This window comes from Myxine glutinosa, chromosome 3 (assembly GCF_964187855.1).
Source record: "Myxine glutinosa chromosome 3, kmMyxGlut1.1, whole genome shotgun sequence".
In the NCBI taxonomy this organism is placed as follows: domain Eukaryota; kingdom Metazoa; phylum Chordata; class Myxini; order Myxiniformes; family Myxinidae; genus Myxine; species Myxine glutinosa.
In genome coordinates, this window is record NC_136263.1 from 22,986,121 (window position 1) to 22,999,506 (window position 13,386).

At 44.8% G+C, this 13,386-nt stretch overlaps 1 protein-coding gene across 1 annotated transcript in view; it reads right to left on the reverse strand.

The window, feature by feature from the left end:
- Positions 1-9,205, reverse strand: part of LOC137423760 (janus kinase and microtubule-interacting protein 3-like) — a 225,009-nt gene extending 215,804 nt beyond the window's left edge. The window contains exon 1 of the mRNA XM_068111243.2: positions 9,065-9,205. The gene's annotated coding sequence lies outside the window, so the exon portion shown is untranslated. The remainder of the gene's footprint in view (positions 1-9,064) is intronic.
- Positions 9,206-13,386: the final 4,181 nt, after the last annotated feature.

Sequence of the window (13,386 nt, forward strand, 5' to 3'; positions counted from 1 at the left end):
TTATCTTCCCCCATCCAAAACCTTGATCTTTTCTACCCCCGCTAATTCACCCCAGATCCACCTTGTTTGAAATTCCAACTTCTTTCCTGGAAGTCCTGGCAGTGTCCATATGTTTTATACCTCTCCCACCGCCCCCTTCCCATGCCCCCCCCCCCAAAGCCCTCGCCCTCTCTCAGATCTCTCGATGTCTCCATGTCTCTCGGTCCCTGCTCTCAAATGTTGTGTTTGTGTCCTTCCCCCTCTCTCCCCATCTTGTCTACCGCTCCCGATGTTATATGTTTTATGTGTCGGTTTGTCTTTCTGTGTGATTAATGTTCGCTCTTTCACGAGCCTCGATCTTGTATACAAAAAAAAAAAAAAAATCCAGATCCACGATCCACGATCCAGATCCACGATCGTTAAAATGGCCTTAAAACGATCATTCATTCAATGTTAGCTCTTTCACGAGCCTCGATGTTGTATACAAAAACAAACAAAAAAAAAATCCGTTTCCGGATATGAGAATTTGTTTCAGTGATTCTTAACCATTGAGAGACAGGGACACAAACTATGTACAGCACAATATCTCAAAAAGTTATGGACGAGTTATGACAAAACAAGGTGGATGAGTCGGTTTGGCGACGAGAACAAGCCAATTAGATTTTGGTTCAGTTCCGGATCCAGATCTGACCTGTCAGTGGGATACAAAACATAAACTGTTCAGCCTGGTGGAGGTATGCAATTTGTGTGTTTATACAATGCTTTCATTCAGGCCTTCATGGAGTGTGGCTCCCCACTCTGGGTTGGTGCTCCTGCTTCCCGCATCATTCCTATTGAGGCTGTTCAAAGCAAGGCCATTTCGCACACCCACTGTTCCACAGGCAGAAAGTTGGTGGGCTCTGTTTTATACAAGCTTGCACCTGGTCTTGCTCCTCCTGCACTCTTCTCACTCTGTCCGCCCCAAGCCTCCCTAGGTTGGATACATTCCTCTGGAAATCTACACCTGCTCACCCTTCCAAAGTCCAGGATGGTTGCCCACCTGCATTCATTCATCCCCTTATTCTCCCAACTGTGGAATTGTCACCGTGTGACCTTTGTGTCATTATCTTCACTTCCATCATCACTACCTGGTGCCAATGAAGGGTAAAACCTGCACGGAGAAGCGATTGAAGTGATCGAGGTGTGTGATTGAAGTGATGCCTAAATTGGTGCCATCACTGACTTTCATGGGCACATTTATTCACGATATGGCGCTGCCCAGGTTGGCCTACAGGTGCGGGCTGATATCTGAGTGTCCTTTTCATAGCCTTAGCCTAAAGAGGCTTCCCCCACAAGGTAGTGGGGATCCGTTACCTTGGGCAGGGGGCCCATACCAGGTAATGTCAGTCAGAGTCAGCTGAGCCTGGGACTCGTATAGGACAGGGACGTCACTTCCTGGGGTAGCTGGAAAACAGCGACTCTGCTCTGCTAGGTTAACCAATCAGTGAAAGGTGAGGCTATCTATTTATTATGGGGAGTGATGTGAAACTAATAAAACTAGAACGCCACTCAGTAGAGCGCATACTCCCGCCGTGGGTCAAGTTGGCATCTGTCTTCCAATGGTAAAAAATCCTTCAAAAATTCCTGGATCCGGAATAATATCCTGAGCTTCACCAAAAACGAATCAATTCTTCCTTATCCCAAGGGCAATCATCCCACCAACTTTCATCCAAATCCATTCAGAACTTTTCCAGATATCTTGTTCACGAACTCACGAACACACACGCGGACGGACACGATCGAATGCATTACTCCCCGGCGGGAGTAAATAAAAACAAACAAAAAAATGAATGGAACATGACAGAATTGGAAAGAGTATACACGGTTGTTTGTGATGAGTGGGAAGATAAGGCAAAGGAAGTTGGGATGGTAAGGGGAGGAAACAGAATTTAGGGGGAGGGATGGGCCACATGCATGGGAAATATCGAGAAGGGAGTGCGAGTGCCAAAAATTCCATCATATTTGGCTGAGGAATAAATAGATGGCTCATAAAGAAAATGTAGGAATTGGATGAAAGTAAATTGTTGAAAGTTTGAAAAATTAATTGGAGTAAAAAAGCAATTGAATGTTAAAAGTCAGTTTTCCATAAAAAGACAAAAGAGCGAATTTATTTATTTTATTTTTTTCCTTTTTTTTGTATACAGGATCGAGGCTCGTGAAATTTGGAAAGGTTCCTGATGGGATGGCACTGTAACACAGGCATGATGGGCCAAATGACCTTTCCTCTTATCTGATATCCATCGCATTCACTTTCATTTAAAAACAATAAAAGAAAGCCAACAGAACATTCAATCTGCTAGCAGTTAGACATTCACTCTGTAGCAACCAAGTGCATTGTATAGACGAGAGATGATTGGAAAAGCAAGGATGCCATGAAGGGGAACGTGATCAGAATAGGAAAACATGGATACAGTCCGTTCAGAGCAAACACCAATTGATAAATGAGCGATGTTTGGAATCCATTGCTAAAAGGGGACACATATTCATCGATGGCACAGATAGTTCTTCCACGAGTATTGATTAATGTATACAGAGGGATTCGCTGCTTTGCAAATGAACAACAGTACAAATCAATCAATGCAAGTCCATGGGCCTAGCACTACAAAAATGAAGAATCATTGCTCACCTCCACTCATTCATTTCTCTTCTACTGAGAGTTTGCTTCTGTCTCCATCTTGTCCACCCTATGTGTATTCCCCTAACCATCATTCCTCCCGACATCCATGATATATCTGTAATGGCAAAGTGATAGGCCCACAGACGCAGATTCATCACGGGCAACTGCAATGATCTTGAAGGCCTTGGTTTCCACGGTGTCAAGCCGAGCAGGATGTGAGGCAGGGGCGCCAGCCCAGAGAGGGGAGCAACACTCCATCGAGGTACAGATGAAGACCGTGTCGGTGGATAGGAGTTCAGGTGTGCCAAGGAAGGACTTTGCACGACGGAGGATGACCAGTCGGTGACAAAGGGTGAGGTCATCAGAAAATAGATAGAGAGGATTTTCCAGGGAGTCAGCATCACTTGATTTGTCCATTGTCTTACAGAGTACTTGAGAAGGTACATTGATGACTCCTGTTGTGTCATCTTGCAATTTGTGCAAGCTCCTCCATGATCCTTTAATTACTAAATGAAAAGGAAAACCCCACAGCATCTGCATAGAACTTTCGTCAAGATCATGTGACCCCAGGTTTGCACCCCAAGTTGGAAAAAGTAACGGAAAAATAAAGTCGCTCGACTTCCAATGTAGCGATGGCACAGACACTCCATAGGTTTAATACAACACAAATCCTCCAATAAAAAGACAGATACAAACGTATCATCCTATAACGTACCTACCAGTCATATGCCGAAGATTTCACATCCTATAAAACTGATTAAACCTTTGGACAACATCGCCGAACCACAACATTGACCGACTCAAAATAGCCACATTGTAATTTTTCTTCTTCTTCTTCTTTTCAGAGAGCCTAACTCAGAACTGGTTTAAGCTGAAGACTCGGTTCAATACACAAATCCACTGCATTTTATAGTGGGAAGGTCCATGACTACTCAAAATTTTATAACTTGAACGTATTCCATGAAAGGAAGGCATAACTACTTAAATATGCACAAGGATGTGAAGGGCAACCGGTGACACAATCTCCAGAGGGGCAAACACACCGACATCGGTGCGGTTAACTGCATAAAATGACGTACAGCCCGACAGGAGCGACAACAGGAAACTAGTTTTAAAAACAGGTGTGGTTAATGGTGGAATATTACATTCAGTCCGACAGCCATTGTTGCCAGATGTACGATAAACATATACAGTTATATATAAGCAAAAAACACGGTGAAACCTCGAGCGACACATGTGAGTATGTCTATTAATTACGTACCATTTGAATGTAAGTAACTCAACTTAACTGTAACTTTACCGTGAGTGTGTCTTGTAATTACGTATTATTGCACCGTGACTACATTTCGATTTACCTTCAGACCTTGCAGACCATTAAACCCTGAGAACTTTATGGTGGGCTGAAACTGAAAGTGCATAAATTGTGGGTAAATGTGAAGATTATATGGGTAAATGTGAGGATTATGTTGGTAAATGTGAGGATTATGTTGGTAAATGTGAGGATTATGTTGGTAAATGTGAGGATGGGGTGGGTAAATGTGAGGATGGGGTGGGTAAATGTGAGGATGGGGTGGGTAAATGTGAGGATGGTGTGGGTAAATGTGAGGATGGTGTGGGTAAATGTGAGGATGATGTTGGTAAATGTGAGGATGGGGTGGGTAACTTTGAGGATGGGGTGGGTAAATGTGAGGATGATATGGGTAAATGTGAGGATGGTGTGGGTAAATGTGAGGATGATATGGGTAAATGTGAGGATGATATGGGTAAATGTGAGGATGATGTGGGTAAATGTGAGGATGGTGTGGGTAAATATGAGGATGATATGGGTAAATGTGAGGATGATGTTGGTAAATGTGAGGATGGTGTGGGTAAATGTGAGGATGGTGTGGGTAAATATGAGGAAGGTGGTGGAATAAGTGTGTAGGGATGGCACAGACACTACATACTGCTATACATGTTATTATGTAATAGATACACTATTTGATGCGAAATGTTTTCGCACGTAATCAGCAGGATAATTAATCGTACAATTAAAATAATTTTTAAAATACAGAAACAATAAATAAAACACTTTTTACGTAAAAGGATGTAGAGATGGTATACCAAAAGGTATGTAAACAAGGTAGTGATGGTCACAAGAAACTATCATGTGGAACAATCCCTACATCCTTATTTGAATAATGGTTGTTCCCTGTCCGTCCCTGCACCCATGTGCAATGTATGTTGATTGTTTCCTTGTATGAAATTGACCAACGAAATATAAAACTGTTAAAACATAGTTACATTTGTGGGGGAGGGTGGGGCGGGTAGGCAATACCTTTGTCCAGGTCGGATTGTATAGGTAGTCAATGTTGCGATGAAGAAGAAGAAACCCCATGTATCATAAGTAGGAAATTCGTTTAGACCGGATGTCGTGTCAGCGCATATAAGTGTCCCCATGAGGGGAGTGGGATTATGCTAATTAGTTGGGGATTAAGGGTAAATAATCCCCTGTATGTAAATGGCCTGTTATTTTTCCTTTGTTCCTTATATTATGACAATGCAGCACACACACATAGCAGGAAATCACACGTTTATAACATTAAATAAAAGTGACCAGAACCAGGACATTGAGCACTACCGCTGATACCACTGACCTGGTGATCACAAAGGCCGGCAAGTGGCGTAAGGCCATGCCCCGAAGAGCAGTGATTGGTCAGGACACGAAGAGCGATGAGTTGGCACGAGCTGATAGGAGCGGACACGCAGACGTCGTCGGATGATGTCAGAACCAAGAGTACAAAGGAGTTGGAGGGCTGACATTTTGCCTCTCTCATTTTCTGGGTTTGGTGGCGAACGGTCGTGTTCCCGACATTTTATCTTTTTGGCTCGATCGCTTTGTCCGGGCTGGCATCCATAGCGAACGGTCACATATACGGTGCGCTCTTGAGCGAGGGACATTTTTTTTTTCTTTCTTGAGCGAGGGACATTCATTGAGAATGGTCACGATTTTCGGGATTTCACAACGGCTTCGGGATTTCACAACGAACGGTCGAAGTTCACGAGCGCTCTTGGCTTTCTCCCGGCTTGTGGGCCAGAGGTGAACGTTCGCCGATAAGCTCTTGCGTTGGAACATAGGTCCGTGCAGCTACAGTTCATAGCGCTCTTGCGCTGTGAGATGTGGGTGCTGGTGAGGCAGACGACAAGGACGAGCGTGGCTGAGTGAACAAGGGCGCGCTGAGGCCTACTTCCCCCAGGGCCTGTGCCGCGCCCGGATTGCGCGCTCGGGGCCTGGATGATTCTCGATGGGGTCCAAGAGCCACTCAGAGCTAAGTGCCCACACACACACATTATTACTTTCGTTCTTTTATATTTCTCCTTGTGTTGTATACGAGTCTGCATGGGGACATCTCATTTAGGAATTTTAGTTTTATTGTGCATTCTTTTGTTACCAGCATTTCTTCAATAAAGCCGGTATTTTTGTACATTTTAAATCTGTGTCGGCTTGTAATTAATTATCGCAGGTTCGAAGATGTCTGGTGGACCCGTGCAGGTAAGCGCTCATGACCTTTCCCCCACTTCTCCCCTCCCCGCGCGTATAAAGAAGGTCCGCCATTGACTGAATGCTTCGGAGTTAGAGCTAGTTTGGTCATCTGTCGCCCTGCGGTGTTCACCACAGGGTAGACACACGGCAATACAAACACACACATACACACATATGTACGTATATACATACACACATACATAAATACGTGTATACACACATATACATACACATTTACATATATACATACACACACACACACACACACACGGTTTCACATGATACTTTATTGTGACCATCCCTACATATTTGTACAATTTTTTAAACGATTTTATTGCTTTTATACTTTAAGTTAAAACTCTCTTCTTCACTCTCCCTGCACTGCCCTCTCTCCACCCCACCCCCAGGAGTACCTCTGTGTACAGCTTCCTCTACGCTCCCATCTTTTGTTAATATGTGTTCTGTACCGTCCACCAAACAGTGATGACTCCATTTACATTTCACTGTCTGACAACATGGACCAACTTCTATCCACTCATCCCAACTCTCTCTTCCTCATATGTGGCGACTTCAACTGTCATCATGCCAACTGGCTGGGTGTGGGTTCCACTGCTTGGGTACGACCCCCATCCAAAACCTTGATCTTTTCTACCACTGTTAATACATTCCAAATTCACCTCTTTCAATCTCCGACTTCATTCCTGAAATTCCTAGTCGTGTTCATTTGCTTTATATCGTGTCCCCCTCCCTCCTCTCCCTCCCACAGATCTCCAAATGTCCCTGTTCCCTACTGTTGTACTTGTGTGCCTCCCTCTGTCTCCCCCATCTTGTCTCCCTCTCCCTTTATTATGTTTTGTGTTGTATGTGCTAATCTTGTATGCAAGAAAAAAAAAGTCACTTCTATTTTTTCGGTGAAAACAGGAATTGATTATTTGGACAATTTGGGCCAAACAAACATTAAGTCGGCGATATTTCCTTGTATAATTATGAGGGGATGATTCTATTCATTGGATTGCCTGGCACGAGATAAATAGAGGTGTGTGGCATGAACAGGTGAGGCGATCAATCAAGCCAAGTGTGGCACAGAGCGCTAGCGATCCATGTGTGTGTGGCAAGAGCGGCGGTAGAGTGTGACCGATCCAGGTGAGTGTGGAAAGCACGGACAATGTAGTTGCTTGTGAGCGATCCATGTGTGTGTGGCAAGAGCGGCGGTAGAGTGTGACCGATCCAGGTGAGTGTGGAAAGCACGGACAATGTAGTTGCGTGTGGCACATGCAGTGATTGTCCAGGTGAGTGTGCCATGAGTGGGGGCAATCCTGGTAAGTGTGGCACAAGTGCGGACAATCCAGATGAATGTGGCACGAGTGTGGACAAGTCCAGGTGAGTGCGTCACGAGCTCGGAAAATCCAAGTGAGAGTGGCACGAGCAGTGTTTGTCCAGGTTAGTGTGGCATGAGTGTGGACAATCCAGGTGAGTGTGGTACAAGTGCGGACAATCCAGGTATGTGTGGCACAAGTGCGGACGATCCAGGTAAGTGTGGCACAAGTGCGGGCAATCCAGATGAATGTGGCACGAGTGTGGACAAATCCAGGTGAGTGTGTCACGAGCTCGGAAAATCCAAGTGAGAGTGGCACGAGCAGTGTTTGTCCAGGTTAGTGTGGCATGAGTGTGGACAATCCAGGTGAGTGTGGTACAAGTGCGGACAATCCAGGTATGTGTGGCACAAGTGCGGGCAATCCAGATGAATGTGGCACGAGTGTGGACAAATCCAGGTGAGTGTGTCACGAGCTCGGAAAATCCAAGTGAGAGTGGCACGAGCAGTGTTTGTCCAGGTTAGTGTGGCATGAGTGTGGACAATCCAGGTGAGTGTGGTACAAGTGCGGACAATCCAGGTATGTGTGGCACAAGTGCGGACGATCCAGGCATGTGTGGCACAAGTGTGGGCAATCCAGGTATATGTAGCACGAGCACAGACAATCCAGGTGAGTGTGGTACAAGTGCGGACAATCAGGTGAGTGTGGCACGAGTGTGGACAAATCCAGGTGTGTGTCACGAGCTCGGAAAATCCAAGTGAGAGTGGCACAAGCAGTGTTTGTCCAGGTGAGCGTGGCATGCGTGCAGACAATCCAGGTATGTGTAGCACGAGCACGGACAATACAAGTGAGTGTGGAACGAGCGTGGACAATCCAGGTGAGTGTGCCATGAGCGTGGACAATCCAGGTGAGTGTGCCATGAGGGTGGACAATCCAGGTGAGTGTGCCATGAGGGTGGATGATCCAGGTGTGTATAACGGAAAACGAGATAACTCCAGGTGAGTATAATTGAAACGATCAATGCAGGTGAGTGTGCCATGAGCGTGGACAATCCAGGTGAGCGTGGCGCGAGTGCGGACAATCCAGGTATGTGTAGCACGAGCACGGACAATACAAGTGAGTGTGGAACGAGCGTGGACAATCCAGGTGAGTGTACCATGAGGATGGATGATCCAGGTTAGTGTGCCATGAGGGTGGATGATCCAGATGAGGGTGGATGATCCAGGTGAGTGTGCCATGAGGGTGGATGATCCAGGTGTGTGTAACGGAAAACGAGATAAATCCAGGTGAGTATAACTGAAAACGATAAATGCAGGTGAGTATAGCGGAAAGCGAGAAGGCGATCAATGCAAGTGTGTATAACGAAAAGCGATCAATACAGGTGAGGGCGAACGAGCAAGTGAGCGGACACACAATCTCGGTCCAATCAAACCCAGCATCATTCATTCTATTCTCATTCGCATCAATGCGATCTTCACGCATGTCGGACATCCAAGGAGATTCTCCACCTAATCACGACTCCCAAACCGAGCCGGCCGATGCTCCAATTCCCGGAATGTCGGAATGTATCCGGATGGTGGCGGCGCGTCGTACCCAGGATATGACCTCGTGGTGGTCGCTCCTCACTCTCCCTGGACCCGCCTAGGAACGATGAATCCCGCCAGTGACGTACCGGGCATTGAGCGAGGAAGGCTGGAGATGGAGCAGAGGATGCAAACAGCGGCGCATGGAGCACAGGAGTCCACCGCAACGTGTGGGCTGGGCACGACGGATAGAAGGGAGGGAACGAACATCACCGCCGCCTGAAGGGAGGGGATGACGGTTAGGATCGCAAGAACGAGCGACAAAACTCGTCGTCCCTGCAGGTTCCTCAGTTAGAAGCTTTGTCGCTCCGATTAGATCCTCTTGAAATCCCAAATTATCGCGGTGCCCTCCGGGCCCGTGAACCCATCGCGGTGCCCTCCGGGCCCATTAACCCGTCGCGGTGCCCTCCGGGCCCATGAACCCATCGCGATGCCCTCCGGGCCCATGAACCCGTCGCGGTGCCCTCAGGGCCCATAAACACATTCGCGGTGCCCTCCGGGCCCATGAACCCATCGCGGTGCCCTCCGGGTCGCTGAATCCATCACGGTGCGGTGCCCTCCGGCCCGTGGATCCACATGATGTCCTGCCGTTGGTCCACACCTTCCATTGGGACGTGCAGTCTCCACTGACCTCAGATTCCTTCCATTCATGCCGCCATTGCATAATATGACCAATCTCAGGGAAATTACACGATGCGATGCTGCAGGGATGTACAGTATATGCCTTAGTGTGTCCACGTCGAAATGTATTACAGTGTCGTGTACACAAGTGCAGTTTGCTTTGTGTCCATGTCGATACGTATTAATGTAGTGCACACAAGTACAGTATGCCTTAGTGTGTCCATGTCGATATGTATAATAATGAGGTGCACACAAGTACAGTATGCCTTAGTGTGTCCATATGTATTAATGTAGTGCACACAAGTACAGTATGCCTTAGCGTGTCCATGTCCATATGTATTAATGTAGTGCACACAAGTACAGTATGCCTTAGTGTGTCCATGTCGATATGTATTAATGAGGTGCACACAAGTACAGTATGCCTTAGTGTGTCCATGGCCATATGTATTAATGTAGTGCACACAAGTACAGTATGCCTTAGTGTGTCCATGTCGATATGTATTAATGAGGTGCACACAAGTACAGTATGCCTTAGTGTGTCCATGTCCATATGTATTAATGTAGTGCACACAAGTACAGTATGCCTTAGTGTGTCCATGGCCATATGTATTAATGTAGTGCACACAAGTACAGTATGCCTTAGCGTGTCCATATGTATTAATGTAGTGCACACAAGTACAGTATGCCTTACAATGTGTCCATGTCGATATGTATATTAATGTGCACACAAGTACAGTATGCCTTACAATGTGTCCATGTCCATATGTATTAATGTAGTGCACACAAGTACAGTATGCCTTAGCGTGTCCATGTCGATATGTATTAATGAGGTGCACACAAGTACAGTATGCCTTAGTGTGTCCATGGCCATATGTATTAATGTAGTGTACACAAGTACAGTATGCCTTAGCGTGTCCATATGTATTAATGTAGTGCACACAAGTACAGTATGCCTTACAATGTGTCCATGTCGATATGTATATTAATGTGCACACAAGTACAGTATGCCTTACAATGTGTCCATGTCCATATGTATTAATGTAGTGCACACAAGTACAGTATGCCTTAGCGTGTCCATGTCCATATGTATTAATGTAGTGCACACAAGTACAGTATGCCTTACAATGTGTCCATGTCGATATGTATATTAATGTGCACACAAGTACAGTATGCCTTACAATGTGTCCATGTCGATATGTATTAATGTAGTGCACACAAGTACAGTATGCCTTAGCGTGTCCATGTCCATATGTATTAATGTAGTGCACACAAGTACAGTATGCATTAGCGTGTCCATGTCGATATGTATATTAATGTGCACACAAGTACAGTATGCCTTACAATGTGTCCATGTCGATATGTATTAATGTAGTGCACACAAGTACAGTATGCCTTAGTGCGTCCATGTCGATATGTATATTAATGTGCACACAAGTACAGTATGCCTTACAATGTGTCCATGTCGATATGTATTAATGTAGTGCACACAAGTACAGAAAGGCCCTAGTGGGTTCATGTCGATGTGTATTGCAGTGTGTCCATGTCTGTGTATTGCAGTGTGTCCATGTCTGTGTATTACAGTGTCGTGTACACAAGTACAGTTTGCCTTAGTGTGTCCATGTCGACATGTATTACAGTGTAGTGTATTCTCGTCATTGTGAATTTACTATGAGCGCGTGTGCAGCTTTCTACACAAAACACCTTCCATAATGGATATTGATGACTTGATATTCATGATCATGGATATTGATATTCATGATCATGAATATTGATGACTCTTGATATTGATATTCATGATCATGGATATTGATGACTCTTGATATTGATATTCATGATCATGGATATTGATGACTCGTGATATAGATATTCATGATGATGGATATTCATATTCATGATCATGGATATTGATGACTCTTGATATTGATATTCATGATCATGGATATTGATGACTCATGATATTGATGACTCATGATATTGATATTCATGATCATGGATATTGATATTCATGATGATGGATATTCATATTTATGATCATGGATATTGATGACTTGATATTGATATTCATGATCATGGATATTGATATTCATGATATTGATATTGATGACATGATATTGATGGATATTGATATTCATGATCATGGATATTGATGACTCATGATATTGATATTGATGACTCATGATATTGATATTCATGATCATGGATATTCATGTATCATCTTTACATTTCCCTGGTGTTGGGCTAGTGGCTAGGGTGCCTGCTTAGGATACCAAGGATGCTGGGTTCGAATCCCGGTCGATCGCTGAATTAACGCCAGGGGGGTTGACTCAGCCTGTCATCCTTCCGAGGTCGGCTAATTGAGTACCAGTTCACTGGTAATTCCCTGTTTGTCGTTAAAGGCGGCAAAAAGGGTTGGCGTCAGGAAGGGCATCCGGCCGTAAAACATTGCTTGAAATAGGGGACCGAAAAACAACAACAACCACGGTTCCCGAAAAAGGCCAACCCCCGCATTGATGACTCATGATATTGATATTCATGATCAAGGATATTGATGACTTGATATTGATATTCATGATCATGGATATTCATGTATCATCTTTACATTTCCCTGGTGTTGGGCTAGCGGCTAGGGTGCCTGCTTAGGATCCAAGGATCCTGGGTTCGAATCCCGGTCGATCGCTGAATTAACGCCAGGGGGGTTGACTCAGCCTGTCATCCTTCCGAGGTCGGCTAATTGAGTACCAGTTCACTGGTAATTCCCTGTTTGTCGTTAAAGGCGGCAAAAAGGGTTGGTGTCAGGAAGGGCATCCGGCCGTAAAACATTGCTTGAAATAGGGGACCGAAAAACAACAACAACCACGGTTCCCGAAAAAGGCCAACCCCCGCTTCGCGGGGAAAAATGGCCTCTAAAGGTGGTTATTTTCTAAAGGTGGTATCTTTACAACCACAAATTGCTGGTTGGAGAAGAGTAATTGAGGATGAATGTTGTAAAATATTGAAGGAAATCGTGTGAACTGTAAACAAACATGAATGAAAGTGGTTTGTGAGAGTGAGAGGTTCATTTACCTGCATTTTACCAGGACTACTAGAATTGCTCTCTTGTAAACAGGCAAGAATTTACAAAAGGAATCCATCACTCCCATTAGCGATCAAAGTTATAATTGGTGATTTGGCCACTCATTTGTTTGAAAGCATGGTCATTGAGATGCATTATATATATATATATATATGCCAAGCATCCCCTGGCTAAACCCTCAAGAACATGGGAATAATCGTAGCAGTTAAATACAAAGGCATACACATTCTCCCTCTGCTACTTTAATCCCCCCTCCCCCCAACCCCCCTCTTACACACCCTCCAATCACTATGCCACCATTATATCTATATTTTCAGCAATTATCTGGGTTTTTTTTAGGATACTGGTATGGGTTGTGGGTTCAGCATCATGGAGCACACAGTATTTTCTTAGCTTAAGTTTAAAAGCACTTATTACCCTCACCGGAGGAGAGGGTGTTGCATTTGGGTTTGTTTGTTTGTCTATGAGCACATAATCTGCTAAAGTAGGCTGTCAACACCACCTGGTTGTAGCCAGTATTACACATTATCTTTTTTTTCAACCGAGTACGTCTATAAAGTATGTACAATTAGAATGCTCATACATCTTTAAACTACATACTATAAGACCCCACAAAAACAAGTCCTGACGAAGGGTTC